Here is an 11,078-nt window from a genome sequence, read left to right on the forward strand (position 1 = left end):
CAGGGGATCGTGTGCAACAGTTTGGCACCATTTTTGAGTGAATTCCAGAACGTCAGATTTTTGCTGAAATTGTGACCGCGCGGCTTAGGGATTTTTTCAGAAAAAGTTGTTCAGACGTCGAGAGCTAATTCTGTTTCTGCTGATAAAAATCCACCTGTTTCCACCGAAAAACCATTCAGGGGATTGTTTGCAACAGTTTGGCACCATTATTGAGAGACTTCCAAAATGTCAGATTTTTGCTGAAATTGTGACTGGGCGGCTTAGGGATTTTTTCAGAAAAAGTTGTTCAGAAGTCGAGGGCTAATTCTGTTTCCGATGAGAGAAACCCATGTGTTTCCACCGAAAAACATTTCAGGGGATCGTTTGCAACAGTTTGGCACCATTTTTGAGTGAATTCCAAAAAGTCAGATTTTTACTGAAATTGTGACCGCGCTGCTTAGGAATTTGTTCAGAAAAAGTTGTTCAGACGTCTACGGCTAATTCTGTTTCCGATGAGAAAAACCCATCTGTTTCCACCGAAAAACCTTTCAGGGGATCGTTTGCAACAGTTTGGCGCCATTTTTGAGTGAATTCCAGAACGTCAGATTTTTGCTGAAATTGTGACCGAGCGTCTTAGGGATTTTTTCAAAAAAAAGTTGTTTAGACTTCGAGGGCTAATTCTGTTTCCGATGAAAAAAACCCATCTGTTTCCACCGAAAAACCTTTCAGGGGATCGTTTGCGACAGTTTGGCACCATTTTTGAGTGAATTCCAGAACGTAAGTTTTTTTGCTGAAATTGTGACCGCGCGGCTTAGGGATTTTTTCAGAAAAAGTTGTTCAGACGTCGAGGGCTAATTCTGGTTCCGATGAGAAAAACCCATCTGTTTCCACAGAAAAACCTTTCAGGGGATCGTTTGCAACAGTTTGGCACCATTTTTGTGTGAATTCTAAAATGTCAGATTTTTGCTGAAATTGTGACCGCGCGGCTTAGGGATTTTTTCAGAAAAAGTTGTTCAGACGTTGAGGGATAATTCTGTTTCCGATGAGAAAAACCCATCTGTTTCCACCGAAAAACCTTTCAGGGGATTGTGTGCAACAGTTTGGCACCATTTTTGAAAGAATTTCAGAACGTCAGATTTTTGCTGAAATTGTGACCGCGCGGCTTAGGGATTTGTTCAGAAAAAGTTGTTCAGACGTTGAGGGATAATTCTGTTTCCGATGAGAAAAACCCATCTGTTTCCACCGAAAAACCTTTTAGGGTTTTGTGTGCAACAGTTTGGCACCATTTTTGAAAGAATTCCAGAACGTCAGATTTTTGCTGAAATTGTGACCGCGCGCCTTAGGGATTTTTTCAGAAAAAGTTGTTTAGACGTCGAGGGCTAATTCTGTTTCCGATGGGAAAAACCCATCTGTTTCCACCGAAAAACCTTTCAGGGGATCGTTTGCAACAGTATGGCACCATTTTTGAGTGAATTCCAGAACGTAAGTTTTTTTGCTGAAATTGTGACCGCGCGGCTTAGGGATTTTTTCAGAAAAAGTTGTTCAGACGTCGAGGGCTAATTCTGGTTCCGATGAGAAAAACCCATCTGTTTCCACAGAAAAACCTTTCAGGGGATCGTTTGCAACAGTTTGGCACCATTTTTGTGTGAATTCTAAAATGTCAGATTTTTGCTGAAATTGTGGCCGCGCGTCTTAGGGATTTTTTCAGAAAAAGTTGTTTAGACGTCGAGGGCTAATTCTGTTTCCGATGGAAAAAACCCATCTGTTTCCACCTAAAAACCTTTCAGGGGATCGTTTGCAACAGTTTGGCACCATTTTTGAGTGAATTCCAGAACGTCAGATTTTTGCTGAAATTGTGACCGCGCGGCTTAGGGATTTTTTCAGAAAAAGTTGTTTACACTTCGAGGGCTAATTCTGTTTCCGATGAAAAAAAACCCATCTGTTTCCACCGAAAAACCTTCCAGGGGATCGTTTGCAACAGTTTGGCACCATTTTTGAGTGAATTCCAAAAAGTCAGATTTTTGCTGAAATTGTGACCGCGCTGCTTAGGGATTTGTTCAGAAAAAGTTGTTCAGACGTCTACGGCTAATTCTGTTTCCGATGAGAAAAACCCATCTGTTTCCAACGAAAAACCTTTCAGGGGATCGTTTGCAACAGTTTGGCGCCATTTTTGAGTGAATTCCAGAACGTCAGATTTTTGCTGAAATTGTGACCGCGCGGCTTAGGGATTTTTTCAGAAAAAGTTGTTCAGACGTTGAGGGATAATTCTGTTTCCGATGAGAAAAACCCATCTGTTTCCTCCGAAAAACCTTTCAGGGGATTGTGTGCAACAGTTTGGCACCATTTTTGAGAGAATTCCAGAACGTCAGATTTTTGCTGAAATTGTGACCGAGCGGCTTAGGGATTTTCTCAAAAAAAAGTTGTTTAGACGTCGAGGGCTAATTCTGTTTCCGATGGGAAAAACCCATCTGTTTCCACCGAAAAACCTTTCAGGGGATCGTTTGCAACAGTTTGGCACCATTTTAGAGTGAATTCCAGAACGTAAGTTTTTTTGCTGAAATTGTGACCGCGCGGCTTAGGGATTTTTTCAGAAAAAGTTGTTCAGACGTCGAGGGCTAATTCTGGTTCCGATGAGAAAAACCCATCTGTTTCCACAGAAAAACGTTTCAGGGGATCGTTTGCAACAGTTTGGCACCATTTTTGTGTGAATTCTAAAATGTCAGATTTTTGCTGAAATTGTGACCGCGCGTCTTAGGGATTTTTTCAGAAAAAGTTGTTTAGACGTCGAGGGCTAATTCTGTTTCCGATGGGAAAAACCCATCTGTTTCCACCGAAAAACCTTTCAGGGGATCGTTTGCAACAGTTTGGCACCATTTTTGAGTGAATTCCAGAACGTCAGATTTTTGCTGAAATTGTGACCGCGCGGCTTAGGGATTTTTTCAGAAAAAGTTGTTTACACTTCGAGGGCTAATTCTGTTTCCGATGAAAAAAAACCCATCTGTTTCCACCGAAAAACCTTCCAGGGGATCGTTTGCAACAGTTTGGCACCATTTTTGAGTGAATTCCAAAAAGTCAGATTTTTGCTGAAATTGTGACCGCGCTGCTTAGGGATTTGTTCAGAAAAAGTTGTTCAGACGTCTACGGCTAATTCTGTTTCCGATGAGAAAAACCCATCTGTTTCCACCGAAAAACCTTTCAGGGGATCGTTTGCAACAGTTTCGCGCCATTTTTGAGTGAATTCCAGAACGTCAGATTTTTGCTGAAATTGCGACCGCGCGCCTTAGGGATTTTTTCAGAAAAAGTTGTTCAGACGTTGAGGGATAATTCTGTTTCCGATGAGAAAAACCCATCTGTTTCCTCCGAAAAACCTTTCAGGGGATTGTGTGCAACAGTTTGGCACCATTTTTGAGAGAATTCCAGAACGTCAGATTTTTGCTGAAATTGTGACCGAGCGGCTTAGGGATTTTCTCAAAAAAAAGTTGTTTAGACTTCGAGGGCTAATTCTGTTTCCGATGAAAAAAACCCATCTGTTTCCACCGAAAAACCTTTCAGGGGATCATTTGAAACAGTTTGGCGCCATTTTTGAGTGAATTCCAGAACGTCAGATTTCTGCTGAAATTGTGACCGCGCGGCTTAGGTATTTTTTTCAGAAAAAGTTGTTTAGACGTCGAGGGCTAATTCTGTTTCCGATGGGAAAAACCCATCTGTTTCCACCGAAAAACCTTTCAGGGGATCGTTTGCAACAGTATGGCACCATTTTTGAGTGAATTCCAGAACGTAAGTTTTTTTGCTGAAATTGTGACCGCGCGGCTTAGGGATTTTTTCAGAAAAAGTTGTTCAGACGTCGAGGGCTAATTCTGTTTCCGATCAGAAAAACCCATCTGTTTCCACAGAAAAACCTTTCAGGGGATCGTTTGCAACAGTTTGGCACCATTTTTGTGTGAATTCTAAAATGTCAGATTTTTGCTGAAATTGTGACCGCGCGGCTTAGGGATTTTTTCAGAAAAAGTTGTTTAGAAGTCGAGGGCTAATTCTGTTTCCGATGAGAAAAACCGATCTGTTTCCACAGAAAAACCTTTCAGGGGATCGTTTGTAACAGTTTGGCGCCATTTTTGAGTGAATTTCAGAACGTCAGATTTTTGCTGAAATTGTGACCGCGCGGCTTAGGGATTTTTTCAGAAAAAGTTGTTTAGACGTCGAGGGCTAATTCTGTTTCCGATGGGAAAAACCCATCTGTTTCCACCGAAAAACCTTTCAGGGGATCGTTTGCAACAGTTTGGCACCATTTTTGAGTGAATTCCAGAACGTCAGATTTTTGCTGAAATTGTGACAGCGCGGCTTAGGGATTTTTTCAGAAAAAGTTGTTTACACTTCGAGGGCTAATTCTGTTTCCGATGAAAAAAAAGCCATCTGTTTCCACCGAAAAAACTTCCAGGTGATAGTTTGCAACAGTTTGGCACCATTTTTGAGTGAATTCCAAAAAGTCAGATTTTTGCTGAAATTGTGACCGCGCGGCTTAGGGATTTTTTCAGAAAAAGTTGTTTAGACGTCGAGGGCTAATTCTGTTTCCTATGAGAAAATCCCATCTGTTTCCACCGAAAAACCTTTCAGGGGATCGTTTGCAACGGTTTGGCACCATTTTTGAGTGAATTCCAGAACGTCAGATTTTTGCTGAAATTGTGACCGCGCGGCTTAGGGATTTTTTTTAGAAAAACTTGTTCAGACGTCGAGGGCTAATTCTGTTTCCGATGGGAAAAACCCATCTGTTTCCACCGAAAAACCTTTCAGGGGATCGTTTGCAACAGTTTGGCACCATTTTTGAGTGAATTCCAGAACGTCAGATTTTTGCTGAAATTGTGACCGCGCGGCTTAGGGATTTTTTCAGAAAAAGTTGTTTACACTTCGAGGGCTAATTCTGTTTCCGATGAAAAAAAAGCCATCTGTTTCCACCGAAAAAACTTCCAGGGGATAGTTTGCAACAGTTTGGCACCATTTTTGAGTGAATTCCAAAAAGTCAGATTTTTGCTGAAATTGTGACCGCGCGGCTTAGGGATTTTTTCAGAAAAAGTTGTTCAGACGTCGAGGGTTAATTCTGTTTCCGATGAGAAAAACCCATCTGTTTCCACAGAAAAACCTTTCAGGGGATCGTTTGCAACAGTTTGGCACCATTTTTGTGTGAATTCTAAAATGTCAGATTTTGGCTGAAATTGTGCCCTCGCGGCTTAGGGATTTTTTCAAAAAAAAGTTGTTTAGACGTCGAGGGCTAATTCTGTTTCCGATGAAAAAAACTCATCTGTTTCCACCGAAAAAGCTTTCAGGGGATCGTTTGCAACACTTTGGCACCATTTTTGAGTGAATTCCAGAACGTCAGATTTTTGCTGAAATTGTGACCGCGCCCCTTAGGGATTTTTTTCAGAAAAAGTTTTTCAGACGTCGAGGGGTAATTCTGTTTCCGATGAGAAAAACCCATGTATTTCCACCGAAAAACATTTCAGGGGATCGTTTGCAACAGTTTGGCACCATTTTTGAGTGAATTCCAGAACGTCAGATTTTTGCTGAAATTGTGACCGCGCGGCTTAGGGTTTTTTAAAGAAATAGTTGTTTAGACGTCGAGGGCTAATTCTGTTTCCGATGGGAAAAACCCATCTGTTTCCACCGAAAAACCTTTCAGGGGATCGTTTGTAACGGTTTGTCAACATTTTTGAGTGAATTCCAGAACGTCAGATTTTTGCTGAAATTGTGACCGCGCGGCTTAGGGATTTTTTCAGAAAAAGTTGTTTAGACGTCGAGGGCTAATTCTGTTTCCGATGCGAAAAACCCATCTGTTTCCCACGAAAAATCTTTCAGGGGATCGTTTGCAACGGTTTGGCACCATTTTTGAGTGAATTCCAGAACGCCAGATTTTTGCTGAAATTGTGACCGCGCGGCTTAGGGATTTTTTCAAAAAAAAGTTGTTTAGACGTCGAGGGCTAATTCTGTTTCCGATGAAAAAAACCCATCTGTTTCCACCGAAAAACCTTTCAGGGGATCGTTTGCAACAGTTTGGCACCATTTTTGAGTGAATTCCAAAAAGTCACATTTTTGCTGAAATTGTGACCCTGCGGCTTAGGAATTTTTTTTAGAAAAAGTTGTTCAGACGTCGAGGGCTAATTCTGTTTCCGCTGATAAAAATCCATCTGTTTCCACCGAAAAAACTATCAGGGGATTGTTTCCAACAGTTTGGCACCATTTTTCAGTGAATTCCAGAACGCCAGATTTTTGCTGAAATTGTGACCGCGCGCTTAGGGATTTTTTCAAAAAAAAGTTGTTTAGAATGTCGAGGGCTAATTCTGTTTCCGATGACAAAAACACATCTGTTTCCACCGAAAAAGCTTTCAGGGGATCGTTTGCAACGCTTTGGCACCATTTTTGAGTGAATTCCAGAACGTCAGATTTTTGCTGAAATTGTGACCGCGCGGCTTAGGGATTTTTTTCAGAAAAAGTTTTTCAGACGTCGAGGGCTATTTCTGTTTCCGATGAGAAAAACCCATCTGTTTCCACCGAAAAACCTTTCAGGGGATCGTTTGCAACAGTTTGGCACCATTTTTGAGTGAATTCCAAAAAGTCAGACTTTTGCTGAAATTGTGACCGCGCGACTTAGGGATTTTTTCAGAAAAAGTTGTTTAGACGTCGAGGGCTAATTCTGTTTCCGATGGGAAAAACCCATCTGTTTCCACAGAAAAACCTTTCAGGGGATCGTTTGCAACGGTTTGGCACCATTTTTGAGTGAATTCCAGAACGTCAGATTTTTGCTGAAATTGTGACCGCGCGGCTTAGGGATTTTTTTTAGAAAAAGTTGTTCAGACTTCGATTGCTAATTTTGTTTCCGATGAGAAAAACCCATCTGTTTCCACCGAAAAACCTTTCAGGGGATCGTTTGCAACAGTTTGGCACCATTTTTGAGTGAATTCCAAAAAGTCAGACTTTTGCTGAAATTGTGACCGCGCGACTTAGGGATTTTTTCAGAAAAAGTTGTTCAGACGTCTACGGCTAATTCTGTTTCCGATGTGAAAAACCCATCTGTTTCCACCGAAAAACCTTTCAGGGGATCGTTTGCAACGGTTTGGCACCATTTTTGAGTGAATTCCAGAACGTCAGATTTTTGCTGAAATTGTGACCGCGCGGCTTAGGGATTTTTTCAGAAAAAGTTGTTTAGACGTCGAGGGCTAATTCTGTTTCCGATGGGAAAAACCCATCTGTTTCCACCGAAAAACCTTTCAGGGGATCGTTTGCAACGGTTTGGCACAATTTTTGAGTGACTTCCAGAACGTCAGATTTTTGCTGAAATTGTGACCGCGCGGCTTAGGGATTTTTTCAGAAAAAGTTGTTTAGACGTCGAGGGCTAATTCTGTTTCCGATGGGAAAAACCCATCTGTTTCCACCGAAAAACCTTTCAGGGGATCGTTTGCAACGGTTTGGCACCAATTTTGAGTGAATTCCAGAACGTCAGATTTTTGCTGAAATTGTGACAGCGCGGCTTAGGGATTTTTTCAGAAAAAGTTGTTCAGACGTCGATGGCTAATTCTGTTTCCGATGAGAAAAACCCATCTGTTTCCACCGAAAAACCTTTCAGGGGATTGTTTGCAACAGTTTGGCACCATTTTTGTGTGAATTTTAAAATGTCACATTTTTGCTGAAATTGTGACCGCGCGGCTTAGGAATTTTTTTTCAGAAAAAGTTGTTTAGACGTCGAGGGCTAATTCTTTTTCCGATGAGAAAAACCCATCTGTTTCCACCGAAAAACCTTTCAGGGGATCGTTTGCAACAGTTTGGCACCATTTTTGAGTGAATTCCAGAACGTCAGATTTTTGCTGAAATTGTGACCGCCGCGGCTTAGGGATTTTTTCAGAAAAAGTTGGTTAGACGTCGAGGGCTAATTCTGTTTCCGCTGATAAAAATCCATCTGTTTCCACCGAAAAACCTTTCAGGGGATAGTTTGTAACAGTCAGGCACCATTTTTGAGTGAATTCCAGAATGTGAAATTTTTGCTGAAATTGTGACCGCGCGGCTAAGGGATTTTTTCAGAAAAAGTTGTTCAGACGTCGAGGGATAATTCTGTTTCCGATGAGAAAAACCCATGTATTTCCACCGAAAAACATTTCAGGGGATCGTTTGCAACAGTTTGGCACCATTTTTGAGTGAATTCCAGAACGTCAGATTTTTGCTGAAATTGTGACCGCCCGGCTTAGGGATTTTTAAAGAAATAGTTGTTTAGACGTCGAGGGCTAATTCTGTTTCCGATGGGAAAAACCCATCTGTTTCCACCGAAAAACCTTTCAGGGGATCGTTTGTAACGGTTTGTCAACATTTTTGAGTGAATTCCAGAACGTCAGATTTTTGCTGAAATTGTGACCACGCGGCTTAGGGATTTTTTCAGAAAAAGTTGTTTAGACGTCGAGGGCTAATTCTGTTTCCGATGAGAAAAACCCATCTGTTTCCCACGAAAAATCTTTCAGGGGATCGTTTGCAACGGTTTGGCACCATTTTTGAGTGAATTCCAGAACGCCAGATTTTTGCTGAAATTGTGACCGCGCGGCTTAGGGATTTTTTAAAAAAAAAGTTGTTTAGACGTCGAGGGCTAATTCTGTTTCCGATGAAAAAAACCCATCTGTTTCCACCGAAAAACCTTTCAGGGGATCGTTTGCAACAGTTTGGCACCATTTTTGAGTGAATTCCAAAAAGTCACATTTTTGCTGAAATTGTGACCCTGCGGCTTAGGAATTTTTTTTAGAAAAAGTTGTTCAGACGTCGAGGGCTAATTCTGTTTCCGCTGATAAGAATCCATCTGTTTCCACCGAAAAAACTATCAGGGGATTGTTTCCAACAGTTTGGCACCATTTTTGAGTGAATTCCAGAACGCCAGATTTTTGCTGAAATTGTGACCGCGCGCTTAGGGATTTTTTCAAAAAAAAGTTGTTTAGAATGTCGAGGGCTAATTCTGTTTCCGATGACAAAAACACATCTGTTTCCACCGAAAAAGCTTTCAGGGGATCGTTTGCAACACTTTGGCACCATTTTTGAGTGAATTCCAGAACGTCAGATTTTTGCTGAAATTGTGACCGCGCGGCTTAGGGATTTTTTTCAGAAAAAGTTTTTCAGACGTCAAGGGCTATTTCTGTTTCCGATGAGAAAAACCCATGTGTTTCCACCGAAAAACATTTCAGGGGATCGTTTGCAACAGTTTGGCAGCATTTTTGAGTGAATTCCAGAACCTCAGATTTTTGCTGAAATTGTGACCGAGCGGCTTAGGGATTTTTTCAGAAAAAGTTGTTCAGACGTCGAGGGCTAATTCGGTTTCCGATGAGAAAAACCCATCTGTTTCCACCGAAAAGCCTTTCAGGGGATCGTTTGCAACAGTTTGGCACCATTTTTGAGTGAATTCCAAAAAGTCAGATTTTTGCTGAAATTGTGACCGCGCGACTTAGGGATTTTTTCAGAAAAAGTTGTTCAGACGTCTACCGCTAATTCTGTTTCCGATGTGAAAAACCCATCTGTTTCCACAGAAAAACCTGTCAGGGGATCGTTTGCAACACTTTGGCGCCATTTTTGAGTGAATTCCAGAACGTCAGATTTTTGCTGAAATTGTGACCGCGCGGCTTAGGGATTTTTTAAGAAATAGTTGTTTAGACGTCGAGGGCTTATTCTGTTTCCGATGGGAAAAACCCATCTGTTTCCACAGAAAAACCTTTCAGGGGATCGTTTGCAACGGTTTGGCACCATTTTTGAGTGAATTCCAGAACGTCAGATTTTTGCTGAAATTGTGACCGCGCGGCTTAGGGATTTTTTTTAGAAAAAGTTGTTCAGACGTCGATTGCTAATTTTGTTTCCGATGAGAAAAACCCATCTGTTTCCACCGAAAAACCTTTCAGGGGATCGTTTGCAACAGTTTGGCACCATTTTTGAGTGAATTCCAGAACGTCAGATTTTTGCTGAAATTGTGACCGCCGCCGCTTAGGGATTTTTTAAAGAAAAAGTTGTTAAGACGTCGAGGGCTAATTCTGTTTCCGATGAGAAAAACCCATCTGTTTCCACCGAAAAACCTTTCAGGGGATCGTTTGAAACAGTTTGGCACCATTTTTGAGTGAATTCCAAAAAGTCAGATTTTTGCTGAAATTGTGACCGCGTGACTTAGGGATTTTTTCAGAAAAAGTTGTTCAGACGTCTACGGCTAATTCTGTTTCCGATGTGAAAAACCCATCTGTTTCCACAGAAAAACCTTTCAGGGGATCGTTTGCAACAGTTTGGCGCCATTTTTGAGTGAATTCCAGAACGTCAGATTTTTGCTGAAATTGTGACCGTGCGGCTTAGGGATTTTTTCAGAAATATTTGTTTAGACGTCGAGGGCTAATTCTGTTTCCGATGGGAAAAACCCATCTGTTTCCACCGAGAAAACTTTCAGGGGATCGTTTGCAACAGTTTGGCACCATTTTTGAGTGAATTCCAGAACGTCAGATTTTTGCTGAAATTGTGACCGCCGCGGCTTAGGGATTTTTTCAGAAAAAGTTGTTTAGACGTCGAGGGCTAATTCTGTTTCCGATGAGAAAAACCCATCTGTTTCCACCGAAAAACCTTTCAGGGGATTGTTTGCAACTGTTTGGCACCATTTTTGTGTGAATTTTAAAATGTCACATTTTTGCTGAAATTGTGACCGCGCGGCTTAGGAATTTTTTTAGAAAAAGTTGTTTAGACGTCGAGGGCTAATTCTTTTTCCGATGAGAAAAACCCATCTGTTTCCACCGAAAAACCTTTCAGGGGATCGTTTGCAACAGTTTGGCACCATTTTTGAGTGAATTCCAGAACGTCAGATTTTTGCTGAAATTGTGACCGCCGCGGCTTAGGGATTTTTTTCAGAAAAAGTTGTTCATACGTTGAGGGCCAATTCTGTTTCCGATGAGAAAAACCCATCTGTTTCCAGCGAAAAACCTTTCAGGGGATCGTTTGCAACAGTTTGGCACCATTTTTGAGTGAATTCCAGAACGTCAGATTTTTGCTGAAATTGTGACCGCGCGGCTTAGGGATTTTTTCAAAAAAAGTTGTTCAGACGTCGAGGGCTAATTCTG

This window comes from Podarcis pityusensis (assembly GCF_964106645.2).
Source record: "Podarcis pityusensis genome assembly, chromosome: 5".
Taxonomy (NCBI): Eukaryota; Metazoa; Chordata; class Lepidosauria; order Squamata; family Lacertidae; genus Podarcis; species Podarcis pityusensis.